We start from the raw sequence: 19,939 nt of genomic DNA on the forward strand, positions 1-19,939 counted from the left end.
GGCCATTCTCATTTTTTCATCCCATGTGTCTAACAAAATGCTACAGGCATAAGTACGTACTCAGTGAATTTATGTTGACGTGAAAATTAACTTACTATGTGGTCTGCATAAGCTGCTTCTATTTATACACACATATTTTTGCACACATGCACGTACACAAATGCACATGCACACAGGCTTGTATGAGCACAAACATGTGCCAGCACATGCATGCAAACATAGACAATCATAAACTCAAAATCACACAGGCACGCTCACACTCACAGTAGCTTCTGTATGTGCAAAAGCACAGACATGTACACACACTCACAGGCATGCTCACACACATGTTCATGCACACATGCAAATGTGCACACATAGAGCTTAATTCAGTTTTTTGTTTTGCTTATGGCTAGACAAGTAAAATATTGAGGAAAGAATGAGTTGGAAAGAACGTTGTAGGGGTCAGCCCAGCGGTGTAGTGTAAGTTCCCGTGTGCTACTTTGGTGGCCCAGGGTTCACAGGTTCGGATCCTGGGTACAGACTTATACAGACTTCAAGCCATGCTGTGGCTGCATCCCACCTAAAACATAGAGGAAGACAGGCACAGATGTTAGCTCAGCGACAATCTTCACACACAAAAAAAGGACGTTGTAGAAATTAACTTAGCCTCTTTGACTTTGTCTTTTAAAACAATGAAAGTAATTTGCATATTTAATTTCAATAAGAAACTGAATAGCTGAAAGGGTATTTTTGTTACTTTATTTTTCCACTTTTTATTATAAAAATGTATTTCAAAATAAAGACGATCATAGTATTTGATACTGGGACATCTCTTTCTCTCACACACACACTCTCTCAGAGTAATGTTCACTCATGCATTTTTAGTAAAAGAAGAGAAATATTAAGAAAATCCAGATCAAGCTCATCTTGAAAGGCTCACATTAGAGGTTTTATATCAATATTTTTATCCAAACTATTTGGCTTTTGGATTTTATGTTCTATTAAGAAATCATAAGCTTCTAGAACATTTTGTCTTATGATCTGAACTTTTAAGGCAGTAAAGCTACCAGTAAAATATGTTTTAAAGAATTAAACAGACGCTTTCACCTTTAAAAGCAAATAAAAAACACCACCAAAGCAGGAAAGTGATGCTACATTATCATTAAAATTTTAACAAAGCAGAGCATAAACAATCAAGTGTACGCCTGCGTGTGTAAAGATGGTTTCACCCCAGATTGCTGATGGTGTTACTAAATCATGGCAGCTTGACTTCCAGGTTAGGATGTGCGGGAGCGCACGAGGGAATTATGGCCCTATTACATACAGCCAAGTGCACATTACTATCTGTTGGGAGGAGGTGCAGGGGTTATAAATGTCTCGTATGGTCTGCACTCCATTAGATAAGGATATTAAACCCTCAGATCAATAAGACACCATGAAGCTATTATGGTCATTGGCAGTTAAAATAGCCCCAAACACTCACTTGTGTCCACAGAGAGAGGAAGAGTATTTTGCTATCTTTGGGCATCAGATGTGGCTGCATTCTAAATCTTTCTGTATGAAGCTTCAACCTCTCAGTCACTAGGAAGCAATACTTACATTTGCATACGCTGCCTGGTGCCCGCGACAAGAGTGCTTGAAGTGGTGATGTCAATGGGCCTGATGGATGTCAGTTTCAGAGAGCCTCATAATTTCTTGTAATGGAGTTTTCATTCTTTTAGCTGCATAACGCGTGCACACATTATCCTAGGCCTTTTAAAAAGTTGTCAAAATGCCTAAGAAGAACCAACTGTATTATATGTTTGCCTCCTAGAGATGGCAGTGGGGAGAAGAGGGGCTCAGAGAGACTTCAACTGGGTGTAATTATAAATAGTGCGACAGCTGAAGAGTTATTGTCATGCCCACAGTGTGTTGTGTCTGGAGAAGAATACAGAGAAATGTGCAGCACAGGGTTTTTGCTTAATATACTAAACCTGTGTCCACACACGCCTCATGATAGCACCGCTACGCCCCCATCGCCCTGCATGTGAGGAAGGGCAGGAGCAGTTTACCTAAGTTTCCCCTCCCTGGGGCTCCCTCCACAGCTTGCCCGTCCTCTTCAAGAGGGGAAAGGAGAGAGGAAGCCCATATTTCTCTTTGCTGGTCTGGTCCACAGCTTTCCATCTGGTCTTAACAGTGACATTTGATTAAGTGGAACTATAAATCTGTCAGAAAGCAATTAGCTCTCGCAGGCCTCTTCTGTGTTTTCATAGTGGACCGTACCAAGGGGGACAGCTCTGGGGAAATCAGCCCACTCCTGCCTGAGACCACTGAGAAATTGTTTTAGCGCTACACAGGTCAGGGCGCTGCCATAGGGACATCCACATGTGGGCATTTCTAGACTCTCCAAAATCGTGTGAAAGAGGTAGGGGAGGAAGTCCAGCCTCCTGGTGCACTTTCCTCCCCTGGTATTCAGTATGTGGTGGAATCTCAACCTCGAGGAACTATACAGCCATTTGGGAAATATGCAAGTCTCATACATTAAATAATAAGACGTAAAATACGTTAAACAAATAAACTGCTAAATAGAACACCATCAGGGACTAACATACATAATATAGACAAATGCCATGAGATGGACAGGAAAATGATCAAATTGCCTGGTTTTACCAGGAAGATCTATTAAAAAAACGGAATTTGGGCTAAGCTGCCAAGAATCAGTTGACCAAAAGGGGACAGACGAAATAGTGAGGGCCAAGGCCAACAGGCCAGACGCTCATGGTGACACGGTCCTTGCAGAGTAAAGAAGAATGAGACACTGGTCACTAAATGATGAAACCACAAATCATCAAGCGCTTTGCTGCCTGGATGTGGAGACAGCTGGGTGGGGAGGGTGCATTCTCAGTTCTTGAGCAGTGGTTATCCATCAAAACCACGTGCGTCCAGGCCAGCTTCATGGGCACGCATGTGAAGTTGCACAGGGCCCTCTGCTCAGAAAGCCTGCACTCGGTTTAAAGCTCTGCTGTCACTGTCTTGAAATTCATGCTAATTTTTGGACACAGAACCTGGCAGATTCTGTAGCTTGTGTGGGTTGTGCGGGCACCGGAGCGGGGTGGGGGTGGGGGCGCGCTAGGCTTGCTCTTGCATCCTGACTGTGTGCTAGAGCTGCTTCCACAAACCTTCCCTCTGTGCCTTGTACCTACCGGGGGGCTCTTGAGTTCATTCAGCTTCCCCTAATATCTTTCCATAAGTCTTTCAATAAGCGCATAACCTGTGAAAATTTGAGGGAAAGATCAAATTTGGACAATGTACTCGGAAGAGCAACTACTTCCTGATCGTCTTCCTCCTCCTCTTCCCTTTGGTCCCATTGTCTATGTCTTTAAGAAAATTTCTCAATTTCTCTAAATCTTTGTTTCCTCGTCTGTGAACTAGAGACAATTATATCTAGCTTAGGAACCTACAAAGATTCAAAGAGGGTAATGCACTGAAAGGTAGTTAACTCAGCAGCCGGGATAATGGACCTGCTCTTTCGTGATTGTTTTCCACCTGCGTAACCTTCTCCTTCCCTCCCGCCTTTCTTCTTTCTCCTATCCTTCTCTTTGTTTTCCTTCTATAAAAATATGCTAGAACTATGGCATTTTGATGGTTGATTTTCCTCAAATACTTTTCTCAGTGTGGTGGGTGTAAATATAGATAATATTGAGTAAAGGAAGAGACAGAATCAAAATGAAACTAAGACTCTCATTTGAATTACTTAAATGAAAGAAGGAAGAAAGTGAGAGCTCTCCTGCTGAGGCTGATAACCACCACATCCATGCTCTTTAAGACATCAAAATTAAAGGGTCTCTTTTTTCTTTCTAAATGATGTTCAACCTAAGACCTTCAATACCCATCGCCTTATGGTTAGCAGGGAATAAGAGGTCTCAAGAGGTTCAGGAAAGGAAGAGGGGACCAGGGCCCTGATGAGAGCAGAAGAGTTCACTAGCGCGTGTTACCTAAGCAGGTGGTGATGATGTACCTTTGAGAGACATCTTGGTGCTTATCTCAGAAAACATTAATAAGTTCCCATTGTTTTGAATGTCTTGTTATTGTAAGTCATATCATTAAGAGATGGATTTCTTCATCAATAGATGGAATAATATGCAGACAAATAGATCCATCACTGGCTTTGGTTCTTTGCCCCCTAACCTCTTGGATTCAGAACACCTGCTTGCCTTCTCTGACTCGTTATCCTTTACCACTCGGATTTGCTGTTCTGGGGCCATCTTGTCTATGTCTTGATCTCCTCCGGCTCAGACTCTTGGCCTGCTCCCAAACTTAGAAGCAAGGGCTCCAGAGTCTCTTTTTTAATCTTCCAGTCCCTAAATTACATGTTTGTTTCTGATCAGAAAGCAAGAGTGGATGTAAGATGATTCTGAATCTGGAACTGTCTCTGCAACACTGCAGGTGCTCGAGACTGAAAAGGAGAAGTTCTGAAGGGTCCCTTCTTTATTTAGTTTTAGGTGAAAATAGGGCAGGGGGCGGACAGGAGAAGCTCAAGAGAGCAAATGTGTTGCATTCCTATGAAGGAGCCAGGAACAATTGTTACCTTTTAAGTGGATCTTTACATTTTTCAAGTATTCATGGAGGGTCAAAAAAAGAACTCAAGTAGGAAGAGGCAGCCCTACCTATAGCTTGGGTGGGGGAGAGTGGAAGTGGAAGCACAGGGAGAAACTGATGAAGAAGCTTAAAAATTGGTACTCTTTTTTTTTGCTGAGGAAGACTCACCCTGAGCTAATATCTGTTGCCAATCTTCTTCTTTTTACTTGAGGAAGATTCACTCTGAGCTAACATCCATGACGATCTTCCTCTGTTTTATATGTGGGTCACTGCCACAGCATGGGCACTGATGAGTGGTATAGGTTCACGCCAGGGAACAGAGCTTGGGCCACCAAAGTGGAGTGTGTTAAACTTAAAGTATAAGCCAAAGGGCTGGCCCCAAGAATTGGTACTCTTGATAGACTAAGACTTTTCCGAATAGACTAAATTTATTTCCCCACAGCTTATGGAGACTGTAGCAGAACTTATAAATGTACCACCCATCCCTGTTCCTTATTTCTTCATTTGAAGTGATGTACAAGCAATTCCTTTTGGCATACTATGTCTTTCATTACTCACTACATCACAGTAAACATAGCAACCTTGTTGACGCTCATCTTCTGGGAATTAGATCACATCAAAACATCCTGTATACCTCATTCAACATGAATTGTTATGAAACATGACAGCAAACTGGACACAACAAGATGTATGGTATTGCATATTACAATCTGGCCTGGAGATCACGCCTGCACCATGAGCTCAATAAACTACCTATCCAGGGGGGCTTCCTTGTGCAGGAGGAAGTTCAAGGCTACTTGTGAACAGAGAACAGTGGAACATGTGGCTGCGAGAACCAAACCATAGTTTTCCATTGTGTTAGAGATTATGAAAGCTCTGCTGCTCCAAGTTTCTTTCAAATACTGTCACCGAGGGGCCAGCTTGGTGGCCTAGTGGTTGAGTCACACTCTCTGCTTTGGTAGCCCAGGGTTCATGGGTTCAGAACCTGGGTGCAGACCTACACACCACTCATCAAGCCATGTTGTAGCGGCATCCCACATACAAAATAGAGGAAGACTGGCAACAGATGTTAGCTCAGGGCCAACCTTCCTCACCAAAAAAAATCCTAACCTATCATCAATAAAGCTCATTGCCATTTTTGGCCCAGCTTCCAGGAATACAGTCATGTATCACATAATGATGTATCAGTCAATGACAGACTGCATATATGACGGTGGTCCCATAAGATTAGCGCCACACAGCCTAGGTGTGTAGTAGGCTATACCATCTAGGTTTGTGTAAGTACGCTCTGTGATGTTCTCACAACAATGAAATCTCCTAACATTGTGTTTCTCAGAACACATCCCTATCATTACATGACATGTGACTACTATTGCTTCACTCACAGGGAAAAAATAAAGAGATTCTGCAAATAAACTGTGAATCTCCTCAAGCTCTTAATGTATGTTTACTAAGAATTTAAAAAGGAGCATTAACGGCCTACTTACTATATGGGGAGTAACAGGAGAACAGCCAATCTTCCTGTGATTTCAAAATAAGTCACAATACCAGATGGATTATTTCCCTGCTTGAATTAAATTGACTTTGACAGCAAATGCCATTTTTGGCTTAGAGAAACCTCTGAATTTCCTACCTGTTCCTTTCACTGCTTCCCCTGGGACTAGAGTCTGATTGACTTAGATATTTAGTCCACCCATTAGTGTTGGTGGTATTGAGTTACAGCCTTAGTCTTACTTTCAGAAGGCCCCTTACCTTCTAAACTCTTTTTCCAGTTCTTACTTCGTTAACTTTTGTTGGCGTGCCCATTATCCAAGGTACCACACCACTTCCTGTTAGGAAAATTCTCCATTGCTCAGTTTCACATTCACAACCACATAGAAGGCAAACCATCAGAATTAAATGCCACTCCTATCAAATAAAATAAACAATCCTATCTGAACCAGCAGTTTGACTGCTAGAAGATAGATTCCTTTCCAAGGAAATCCAGGGAGATTCTGATATATGTTTTTCTTCATTTCAAAAGTGCTCCATTAACTTCCAAAAATTCATGTTGACTAGTGATCGAGGATAATTCAACAGGTGGGAAGGAGAGGGAGTCTCCTGGTGACAGGGGATGTTATGAAGGATGGGAATCAAAGCCTACGCGTGTGTCAAGCCCTCACCATCTCACAAGCAAGGGAGTGTGACTTAACCAACCTAAACAAAGTGACTGCCTAAATGAGTGCCATGAACCCACTCGAGTGGAAAATTTATTCAATTAACCCACACCAGATGTCAAACTGAAAGTAAATGACGAGTCTAGTGACTCTAGCTTGGTCACCAAATGAGTCACCAATTAAATCAAACTGATTTGTATCTGTCTGCCTCTCCTGTCTGTATGTGTGTGTATGGCCCCTAGTTTTGATTTCATATGTGGAATGCTTGGGCAGAAATTTCAAAAGAAAAGATTGCGTTTGTAAAACACCTTAATTTTCATAGAGAAGGCTGAAAAAGTCATGTTTCAATGGGAACTTGAGATTGCGTCTCAATAAATCAATCATATTAAAATTGTACCATGCGGTCCACTGTTTGGGGGACCAAAACACCTGTTTAGGGCCATTGTTCTCCAGGCCAACCTCTTTTCATTAATAATAGGAATTAAATATTTAAATTTAATTTGCTAAAATTTTAATGTTATATTTTACAAACCAAATATATAGTTGATATTATAATAATATCATTGTCTTGAAATGAGAAATTAAATATGCACGTATACATATAATTATTTCTTTTTATTGACGCCATACCATCTTGTCTCTTAGAACAATACATTAAAGCATCGCTGATCAAATTGACCATCTTTCCCGTCACAGTTGGGGCCAGTACCTAAACTAAAGATGTTAGTGTCACCCCATGATTTGTCCCTGAGCAGGCCTTCATAATTTTATGTACTTGTGTGCCCTCCTTTTTGACGAATTCCTGCTGGCTCCTGCTATGGAGGAATTCTAGGCTCTTGCTTCCCGAAGCAGACTGCGTCTGGATTGTCTCCTCTGTGGCTCTGGCGCCTGGGGAGGCCAAAGCCTTGACCTCAGAGGGGCTGCAGCCTTTGAAGGATGACCGAGCATCTGGGCTGTCTCAAGAGCCCAGCAGGCCTAAGCACTGTGACAACATCGCTTTTCCACTAAGGAACATAAATCCAGTTTTAACTTTGTTTCCATTGTGTTAATTAATGTATATCAAGGCATATCTCTTTGTAATAATGCAAATTGAGGGATAGTTTTGCAGTTCTGCACATTTCCTAAGCCTCAGGAATTTTGAAAGCAAAGAGTCTCCATGTTCATCAATATTTTTGCTTGACCTACTTTCATGGAGGACATCAAAGTAAACAAGAATGTGTCTGCATGTACATAATGTGTCAAAGTATGTAGCAGACAGAAACACATATGCCACCTTAAGCTCTTTCTGTAAAGAGTTATTGAGTTATCTGTCTCTCTTTCCACGTATCTAAATGTACAGATAGACAGGAAGATATTTACTCTTTGACAGTTACAAACAACATTATCTGTTTTATTCACTTCTATATTCCAAGAATCTAGAAGCTTTGATCACTGTCTGAAACACAGTAGGTACTTAATAAATATTTCTTTTTTTTTTTTGAGGAAGATTAGCCCTGAGCTAACTACTGCCAGTCCTCCTCTTTTTTTGCTGAGAAAGGCTGGCCCTGAGCTAACATCCGTGCCCATCTTCCTCTACTTTATACATGGGACACCTACCACAGCATGGCATGCCAAGCGGTGCCATGTCCTCACCCGGGATTCAAGCTGGCTAACCCCGGGCTGCTGAGAAGCAGAACATGCAAACTTAACCTCTGCACCACCGGGCTGGCCCAATATTTCTTTACTAAATTCTTATTTTATGTAATTTTAAAAAACAAAACACAAATGGCTATGTATGTATTCATTCATAGGCATATATATATATGTGTATGAATGTGTGTGTATATATAAATATATATAAAGGTCTTCAAATCATGGAAATATGGAAATACTTGGACATGTTAAACAAGCAAGGCTCTTAATTGCAATATCGAGCAGCTATATCACAAGCAAAAGTATTAGTATTTTTGTTTTTAGTTTTGTTTGTGTCATTTGCTTTGGTTTTGCTTTTGGCATTCAACCTTTAAGCCGTGGTGTTTTCTTTTCATCTTTAGAGAAAACCTGGAAGTTCGAAGCCTTGCCTTGTGAGGCAGTGGAAGGACCAGCAGTCAGATGATTCTATCCCCTATGCACAGTCGATGGGTCCCAAAGTGGCCTCCTGACCAAAGCTGGGCCTATTTGGTATCTTTCAGAGAGAGGAGGAAAGAAAGAGAGGGAGGGAGAGAAGGAAGAGAGAGAGAGAGAGACAGGCAGGCTGACAGCAGCTCTCTCAGGTGAGTTGACCTCTAAGGCTTAGGCCTGAGGAACTGAGGCAAACCTCTTCCATCCAGCATGGAACTGAGGATGTAGAAGAAGCCAGTCACAGGAAGCAGGAAAAAGAAAACCGATCTGCTGAGAGGAACATGGGTAACAGACAGAGTCTGATCCCTTTTCTGGTCCCTGTTCCTGAGGTCTATGTTACAGTCCTGCCTCTGAAACCTTAAAAGAACATCTAATATATTTTGCTGAAGATAGATTTCTATTAATTATAAGAGAAGGAGTTATAGATTAGTCAATTCACACACACAAGCACACATGCACACACAAACACAGTGTTTCCGAAACACTTTGGATTTGAAGTGGCTATATCACAAATAAAATAAAATCTAAAGTTATTTAAAGCATTAAAAATAGAAGAGCCAAAATATGTGAAGGCCTGAGAATGAAGGAAATGATCATGCCAGAAAAAACAAATTAAGAAAATCCCCAGCAATCACCCCTAAACTTCCTGGAAATCAAAGCAAAGAGGAAAACAAGCTGCACAGTAGCCGTTGTTCATTAAAAATAACAAGCACAATTCAGGGACCAGCCCGTGGCTGAGTGATTAAGTCTGCATGCTCTGCTTCAGCGCCCAGGGTTTTTCCAGTTCTGATCCTGGGCTTGGGCATGGCACTACTCATCAGGCCATGCTGAGGTGGCATCCCACACAGTGCAACCACAGACACTCACAACTAGAATATACAACTATGTACTGGGGGGCTTTAGGGAGAAGAAGGAGGGAAAAAAAAGATTGGCAACAGATGCCAATCCTTAAAAAAAAGAACTACAATTCAGCACAGAAAGACAAAAATACATACTTTGAAGGGAACTATGTGGGTACTTTTAGAGATGGCACTATATAATTTAATGTATAATATAATTCATAGCATGTGTATATATATCTTATACATAGATATAGGTATCTCCATATTTTATATTGACCCTTGATGAAATCCTATAGCATATCATTAAGATATACCTCTAAAAGAAAAGGAAGAAAGAAAGAAATGTCAGAATAAAATATCCCAAAAACTTAATTTATCATTTATACATGGGGCCAGCCTAAAGAATTTTGAAAAGTGACAATTTAATCTGCTTAAACACCAGAACAAGATTTATGTCATCTCTAGTAAATAATCTTCTTGTCTATCTTTGTTATCTTTCCTGATTTCATTTCTTCTTTTTGTCTGCTTTCCTCATCTGCTTACTTAAAATTCTATTTTACCTTGCTATGCTTCTCATTTATAAAGCTGTCTTAAATTCTTTGTGGAACTAGATAGAATGTATATATGTATATACATACATATATGCATACATAGACCAGTAAAGAATAGGAAATTCTCTGAATTGATCTCCACTTAGCTTACTTGCTAGGTTAACCAATGTTCTCTATTTCTTCTGTAAAACATCTGGCTGTTGCCCAGGGCACGCTAATTCTCCTACCAGAAGTTAACTTTGCTTTATATTGGTATACATTTGTCTTGAGTCATATACAAACTTACATTAGTTGTGTTTGTTTCAAAGCTGGTTTCATCTCTTACCATTTCTTTTAATAATCTAGCTAATTAAATTGTATCTATGCTTGTGAAATGAGAATGTGAAGAGATTACATCTAAAAAAAATAATTTAAGGCCTCAAAAAGACTTGATACAAGCATCTTGCTTTAAAAAACAAGCTGTCAGAGATGGCATCAAGATGGCGGCATAAGAAGACTCTGAACTCACCTCCTCCCACAGACACAACAAATTTACAACTACTCATGGAATAATTACCCCTGAGAGAGAAATGAAAACTGGATAAAAAGAGTCCCCAAAACAAGGGACACTGCTGACTGAGGTGGAAGGGGAAGATATCCCTTTCTGGAGAGAAAAAAGCTACCCTCAAGCTGTGGTGCTTCATGGCTGGCCGGGAGCAATCTTAAGGTATGAAGCCTTCCCTGGAGGAGTGGGAGATCTGGGCAGGGAGCTTTACCACAATGAGCAGCTTTTGGACTCAGCACAACTGAGACAAGTGTCATAATATCTGGATTTTCTGGCTATTAACTACAATGAGGAATAACCGCAGAAAAGCCATTGGACATAAGAGGAAAAAACCCCTACTCTTAAAGGGCCTACACACAAATTCATCCATTTCAGAAAGCAACCTAAAGTCACCAGAAAGAAAGGCACATAGTCCTTTGGTGAAAAGAGATTCACCTGATAGGTTCTGGGTGCATATCACTGAGAGGTGAGACCTCCCCAGGGACTGAGACATTGGCAGCAGCCATTACTGTGACGTAGTACAGGCATGCTGACACAGATGCTGGCAGATGTCATTGGAGTTCTTCCCCTGGTCTGTTAGCCCAGGGTTTTCCCCACCCACTAAAGCACTGATTTAATCCAGCTCAGCCAGGGCAGGCAGTCTGCCCTAGGGAGAGGCCTCACCCAACAGCAAGCCCTCAGGAAACTTGTGGGCCTGCATGTGTGGGGTGCCTGGAACCTCTCAAACTGGGCAAGTGGGTTTGCCTCTGCAGACCAGGGCATGTGTGAGGGGCAGGCCTGTGTTGGTGGAGTGTATGGGGACTCTGCAGTAGGACAAGGGGGTCCACTTTAGTGAGGTGGGGCATGCATATGGGACAGGATTGTGATGACAGGGTGTGTGACCCTGCAGGCAATGGGGATTGTCAGCTGCAGAAGACTTGTATGGCTCAAATAGCCACATTGGAGATCAGCCTCACCTTCCAAAGCCTGAAACAATTGGATGGGCCCATGCCTGGGGCCAGCTGCCTTCAATTGCAATCCTGAGAGAGCTGACAACAGACTTGCAGGCGGGAGGCCTACAGCAATTGTAAACCCCTGATCATAGCAACCAGCCGTGCTTGGGGCCTACTCACTTAACAGAAAAATTGCAACAGGAGTGTGCTATTAGACTTTTCAGCCAACTTTCCTAGGGCTCCCTACACCCAATAAAGAGATGGGAGGATCTATAGCAACCACATGCAGCTGAGCACTACAACCAGCCAGCCAGGGGGACAGCCCAACTTCCCTGGGCACCTGCAGCAAGAGCAACTCTGCCACAGCATAAGGATACACGTAGCCCACACAGAGGTCACTCCTGGAACATTTGGAACTGTTGAAAATGGGGAAGCACACTGAAGGGCCTCATTAGGCATCTTTTACATAAGGCCACCTCTCCAAGATAAGGGGATGTAGCTGACCTACCTAACAAATAGATATAAGTACAGAGAAAGAGGCAAAGTAAAGAGACAACGGAATACATTACAAGTGAGTGAACAGGACAAACCCTAGAAAAAGAACTAAATGAAACAGAGATAAACAATCTACTTGACAAAGAGTACAAACTAAAAGTCATAGAGATGCTCACTGATCTTGGGAGAAGATTGGATGAACTCAGTGAGAATGTCAACAGGGAATTGGAAAATATAAAAAAGAACCAATCAGAAATGAAGGCTACAACACTGGAAATGAAAAATTCCCTAAAGGGACTCAATAGCAAAGAAGATGATACAGAAGAATGGATCAGTGAGCTGGATGAAAGACTAGAGGAAATCATCCAAGCTGAACAGATAAAAGAAAAAATAATTAAAAAGAACAAGGACAGTCTAAGGGACATCTGGGACAACATCATGCACACTAACATCCATATTATAGGTGTCCCAGAAGGAGAAGAGAGAGACAAAGGGTCAGAGAATCCATTTGAAGACATAATAGCTGAAAACTTTTCTAACCTAAGGAAGGAAACAGACATCCAGGTACAGGAAGCACAGAGAGCACCAAACAAGACAAACCCAAAGAGGCCCACACCAAGACAAATTATTAAAATGTCCAAAACTCAAGATATAGAGAGAATCCCAAAAGCCACAAGAGAAAGGCAACAAGTTACATACAAAGGAAATCCCATAAGGCTATCAGCTGACTTCTCAGCATACACCTTATAGGCTAGAAGAGAGTAGCATGACATATTTAAATTTCTGAAAGGAAAAAAATCTACAGCCAAGAATGCTCTACCCAGTAAGGTTATCATTCAGAATGGAAGTAGAGATAAAGAATTACCCAGACAAGCAAAAACTAAAGGAGTTATCATCAAGAAACCAGCCTTATAAGAAATGCTAAAGGGATTTATTTAAGTGGAAAAGAGAAGACCACAAATAAGAGTAAGAAAATTATTAAAAAAAAAAAAAGAAAAGAAAAGCAATAAAATCATTGGTAAAGGCAAATATAGAATAAAGGTAGCAGATTAACCACCTATGGAGAAATATGAAAGTCAAAAGGCAAAAGTACTAAAATTATCTATTAGATAATTGGTTACCCTATTTTAAGAGGGTAACAGATACACACTCACAAAAGAATAGATTAGATACAATACCCAAAACATAAAATGTGGGAGGAGGGATGTAAAAGAGTAGAGCTTTCAGTTAGAGGTCAAACTAAAGAGACCACCCACTCAATATAGATTGCTATATACGTAATTTATTATATATGAACCTCATGGTAATCACAAACCAGAAACCTATAACAAATACACAAAACATTAAGAAAAAGGAATCCAAACATAATACTAAAGAAAGCCATCAAACCACAAGGGAAGAGAGCAAGAGAAGAAGGAAGGAACAGAAAAGAACTACTAAAATACCAAGAAAAAGAAGTAACAAATGGCAATAAGTAAATCCTTATCAATAGCTACTTTAAATGTCAATGAATAAATGCTCCAATCAAAAGGCATAGGGTGGCCCATTGGGTAAAAAAAAAAGACCCATATATATGCTGCATAAAAGAGACACATTTCAGACCTAAAGACACACACAAACTGAAAGTGAAGGGGTGGAAAAAGATACTCCATGTAATGGCAATGAAAAGAAAGCTGGGGTAGCAATAGTTACATCAGATGAAATAGACTTTAATACAAAAACTGCAACAAGAGACAAAGGGCACTCACAATGATACCAGAACAATCCAACAAGAGGTTATAACACTTGTAAATATATATTCACCTAACATACGAGCACCTAAATATATAAAGCAATTATTAACAGACATAAAAGGAGAAATAGACAGCATCACAATAATAGTAGGGGACTTAAGACTCCACTTACACCAATCACCCAGACAGAAGATCAATAAGGAAACACTGGCCTTAAATGACACACTAGACCAGATGACCTTAGTAGATATATACAGAACATTCCATCTAAAAAGCACAGAATACAAATTCTTTTCAAATGTGCATAGAACATTCTCCAGGACAGGTCACATATTAGGCCACAAAACAAGTCTCAATAAATTTAAGAAGGTTGAAATAATGCCAAGCATCTTTTCTGACCACAACAGTATGAAACTAGAAATCAACTACAGGAAGAAAATCAGAAAAGCCACAAATATGTGGAGATTAAAGAAAATGCTACTGAACAATGACTGGGTCAATGAAGAAATCAAAAGAGAAATCAAAAATTACCTGGAGACAAACGAAAACGAAAATACAGCATGTCAAAATTCATGGCATATAGGAAATGCAGTTCTAAGAGGGAAGTTTATAGCAATACAGACCTACCTCAGCAAAAAAGATAAATCTCAAATAAACAATCTAACAGTGCACCTAAAGGAACTGAAAAAGAAGAGCAAACAAAGCCCAAAATCAGTAGAAGGAAGGAGATAATAAAAATCACAGCAGAAATAAATGAAATAGAGAATTAAAAAACAATAGAAAAATATCAATGAAACCAAGAGCTGGTTCCTTGAAAAGATAAACAAAATGGACAAACCTTTAGCTATTCTTACCAAGAAAAAAAAAAGAGAAGGTTCAAATAAATAAAATCAGAAACAAAAGAGGAAAAATTACAACGAACACCTTGGAAACACAAAATATTATAAGAGAATACCGTGAAAAGCTATATGTCAACAAATTGAATAATATAGAAGAAATAGATACATTCTTAGAATCATACAACCTTCCAAAACTGAATCGAGAAGAAACAGAGAATTTGAATTGGCCAATAACCAGTAAAGAGATTGAAACAGTAATCAAAAAACCTCCCCAAGAATAAAAGTCCAGAACCAGATGGCTTCCCTGGTGAATTCTACCAAACATTCAGAGAAGACTGAATACCTATCCTTCTCAAACTCTTCCAAAAAATTGAAGAGAAGGGGAAGCTTCCTAACTCATTCTATGAAGCCAACATTATCCTGACACCAAAACCAGACAAGAACATGACAAAAACAGAAAATTGCAGGCCAATATCACTGTTGAACATCGATGCAAAAATCCTCAACAAAATACTAGCAATGTAATACAATACATTAAAAAGATCATACATCGTGATCAAGTGACATTCATTCCAGGGATGCAAAAATGGTTCGACATCCACAAATCAATCAATGTCATACACTATATTAACAAAATGAGGAATAAAAATCACATGATCATCTCAATAGATGAAGAGAAATCATTTGACAAGATACATTTATGATAAAAACTCTGAATAAAATGGGTGTAGAAGGAAAGTACCTCAACATAATAAAGGCCATATTTGACAAACCCACAGCTAATATCATTCTCAGTGGAGAAATACTAAAAGCTGTCCAAGAATAGGAACTAGACAAGTATACCCACTTTCATCACTCTCATTTAACATGGTATTAGAAGTCCTAGACAGTGTAATCAGGCAAGAAAAAGAAATAAAAGAGATGCAAATTGGAAAGGAAGAAGTGAAACAGTCACTATTTGTAGATGACATGATTTGCTATATAGAAAACCCTAAAGAATCCACCAAAAAACTTTTAGAAATAATAAATGAATACAGTAAGGTTGCAAGATACAAACATTAACATACAAAAATCAGTTGTGTTTCTATACACTTACAACAAAGTAGGAGAAAGAGAATTTAAGAATACAATCCTGTTTACAATTGCAACAAAAAGAATAAAATACCTAGTAGTAAACTTAACTAAAGAGTTGAAAGACCTGTACACTGAAAACTATAAAACATTGTTGAAAGAATAGAAGAAGAAAAAGAAATGGAAGGATATTCTGTGCTCTTGCTTTGGAAGAATTAACATAGTTAAAATGTCCATACTTCTACAGATTCAATGCAACCCCAATCAAAGTTCCAACATTTTTTCACAGAAAGAGAACAAAGAATCCTAAAATTTATATGGAACAACAAAAGACCCTGAATAGCCAAAAGAATACTGAGAAAAAGATCAAAGTTGGAAGAATCATACTCCCTGATTTCAAAATATACTACAAAGCTATGGTCACCAAAACAGCATGGTTCTGGCACTAAAACAGACACACAGATCAATGGACATGAATTGAGAGCCCAGAAATAAACCCATACGTCTATGGACAGTTAATTTTTGACAAGGGAGCCAAGAACATACAATGGAGAAAGGGAAGTCTCTTCAATAAATGGTGTTGGGAATACTGGACAACCCCATGCAAAAGAATGAAAGCAGACCATTATCTTATACCATACACAAAAATTAACTCAAAATGGATTAAAGACTTGAATGTAAGACTTGAAACCATGAAACTTCTGGAAGAAAACCTAGGCAGTATGCTCTTTGACATTGGTCTTGGCAGCATATTTTCAAGTACGAAGTCTGACTGGGCAGGTGAAACAATAGAGAAAATAAACAAATGGGACTACATCAAACTAAAAAGATTCTGCACAGCAAAGGAAGCCATCAACAAAACAAAAAGACAACCTAACAATTGGGAGAATATATTTGCAAACCATATATCTGATAAGGGGTTAATATCCAAAATATACAAAGAACTCATACGTCTCAACAACAAAAAATCTAACAACTCAATTAAAAAATGGGAAAAAGATCTGAACAGACATTTCTCCAACGAAGACATACAGATGGCCAACAGGCACATGAAAAGATGTTCAACATCACTAACTATCAGGGAAATGCAAATCAAAACCACAATGAGATATCACCTCATGCCTGTCAGAATGGCTATAATTAACAAGACAGAAAATAAGTGTTGGAGAGGACATGGAGACAAGGGAACTCTCATACACTGCTGGTGGGAGTGCATACTGATGCAGCCACAATGGAAAACAGTATGGAGATTCCTCAAAAGATTAAGAATAGAACTACCATACAATCCAGCTATTCTACTCCTGGGTATTTATCCAAAGAACACGAAAACACTAATGCATAAAGATACATGCACCCCTATGTTCACTGCAGCGTTATACACAATAGCCAGGACTTGGAAGCAACTTAGGTGCCCATCAAGGGACAAATGGATAAAGAAGATGTGGTATATATAAACAATGTAATACTACTCAGCCATAAAAAATGATGAATTTGGCCATTTGTGACAACATGGACGGACCTTGAGAGTATTACACTAAGCGAGATAAGTCAGAAGGAGAAAGTCAAATACCGCATGGTCTCATTCATAAATAGAAGACAGAAACAACAACAAAAGAACACACAGAGACAGAAATTGGATTGGTGGTTAGCAGAGGGGAAGTGGGGACGGAGGAGGGCAAAAGGGGTACATGTGTATGGTGATGGATTGTAGTTAGTCTTTGGGTGGTGAACATGATGTAATCTACATAGAAATCGAAACAGAATGATGTACACTTCAAATTTATATAATATTATAAACCAATGTTGCTTCAATAAAAACAAACAAATAAACAAACAAAAAAAGCTTTCAAATTTTCAAAACATATCCAAAATCCAGCTGTTTCTCACCACCTCCACTTGCAACAGCCTGGTTGGAGCCCGCATTTTTCATCTAGATTATTGAAATAGCCACCTCACTTGTAGCCGTGTTCCTTCTCTTTTGCCTTTTAACCTCTTCCCAGCGTAGCTGCCAGGGCCTCTGTACAGGCAGATACTCCTGCTGGAAGGCTCTGCCCCCCCATGCTTACATAACTAATATACTCAATGTCATCTTCTCAAGCTAGCTACTCTGATCTCTCTAGTAAGATTGCAACCTCTTCTACCCATTCCTGATCCCCTTCATTGGATTTTCTTTTTACTATATCACATTCCACTTCTATTATAATACATAATTTACTTATTTATTATGTTTATTGCTTGTCTATCTGTCCCCACGGGGTAGACAGAATATAGTCTCCTTGGCAGCATTCTGTGATCTGATCTACCCCAGCTGCCTAGAAGAATGCCTGGCACAAAATAGACTCTTAATAAACATTAGCTGAATTAATGAATTAAGTGTGGAAAAGGCAGCTGTAAAATGTAGAAAGTAAATAACTTGATGAATACTAACTCAACTTATGAAAGCCAATAGTGTTTCTCTCTACCAGCATTAACAAATTAGAAAAATAATTTGAAAACTGGTTTTTACAATAGCCACAATATTATGAGGAATTTGCTTAGCCAAGAATCTAAAAGAATCCCATGAATAAATCCTTAAACTGGAAAAAAGGACAAAGGGATCATCTGAATAAAAATATTTACAGCAATTCTCCCCCAAATTAGTCTGTAGTCAATGCAACCCCAAAACAAATTGCTTTCGAATATTTGATAAAATTATGAAACTTATTCTAAAGGGAATGTTTATATATTTATATTTATATAAATGCCATTTTATATGAAAAAATAAGAGATGATGAATAGATGTCAGCCTTCAAAAGAAGATTAAAAGTTGGGACTTGCTCTCCCAAATAGTAAGTGATACTACAAAGGCATAGACCAGAGAGGGGAAAAAAATACTGCTGTGATAATGCCAGAGCAACAGATCAATGGATCAATGGTACAGAACAGATAACTGAGGGAAGACCCTTAATTTACAGTAAAGTTGGCCCACAAATTAATTGGAAGGACAAGTTATTTAGAAAATACAGTTTGGAAAACTTATTCAGTATGTGAGTATTGTTTGTGGTGGTCAGTGCCCATCACTGGAATATACGAAGTATAATGGATTCGTACCAAGGAGTACTATGTCACATTAGAAGTGGTAGACAAATTGCACACAGATCAACTCAGATGGATGTTAAAAATATGGCGTCGAATGAAAGAAGAAACAAAGTGAGATATGCTGCAATTTATCCTACATTTATAATACAGCATACAAAATAACATGCATTTTATAAGAACACATACAATAAAAAGTATATACAATTAAATATGTTAGAATGGTTGCTATTACATTAAGCATGTTAGAATGGAGAGAAACACAAGATTAGAGAGCAGGTATTCATACCAATCAAGCAATAAAGTGACCTTGAGCAAAGCGGTAATAATAATGGGCCACAAAATTAATAGTATGATTTACTTAACATGCTACACCAAAAAATATTTAAAGCAGGCAAAATCTGAGATATTATCCTCAGACTACTTTGCAAGTATCCTTAGGTTTTTGTTTGTTTCATTTTGTTTTCATTTTAAAAAACTGATGTGTATATCAGATAACGTACCGTAAGTTTGGTTTTAACAGGAAAGATGACCTCAAACTCCATTTGAAAGACATTGCCTTGACACTGCATCTAAAGCTTGGCAAATAAGCGGTTATGTTTCAGGTTAAAATATTAATGTTTTAGGTTAAAATTTTAAATTAAGTATGCATTATTTTTTAGTGAATCTCAATTTCACATGTATATTTCAATTACGTCTTGATCAACTGGTCACCATCCCTGAATAAGAGTGTTCCAGATGGTATATGGGAAGTTCCATAGACTATTCTACTCAATAAACATCAACTGCCTTAGCAGGGCTTGAATTTGTGGTTCTAGAGCTCATGAAAACAGGATCACTAAGTAGGTGATGACTTTAGTGTTCTTTTCTGCTGAGTAGCAGGCAAACCATGGTGTAGAGCAGCCCTTCACAAACTTTAACGTGCACACTGATCACCTGGAGATTGTGTTAAAATTCAGATTCTGATCCAGCAGCTCTGGGATGGAGCCTGAGACTCCGCACTTCTAACAAACTCCAAGTGGCACACACACTGATGGTCCA

This window comes from Equus przewalskii, chromosome 9 (genome assembly GCF_037783145.1).
Source record: "Equus przewalskii isolate Varuska chromosome 9, EquPr2, whole genome shotgun sequence".
NCBI classification, from domain to species: Eukaryota; Metazoa; Chordata; class Mammalia; order Perissodactyla; family Equidae; genus Equus; species Equus przewalskii.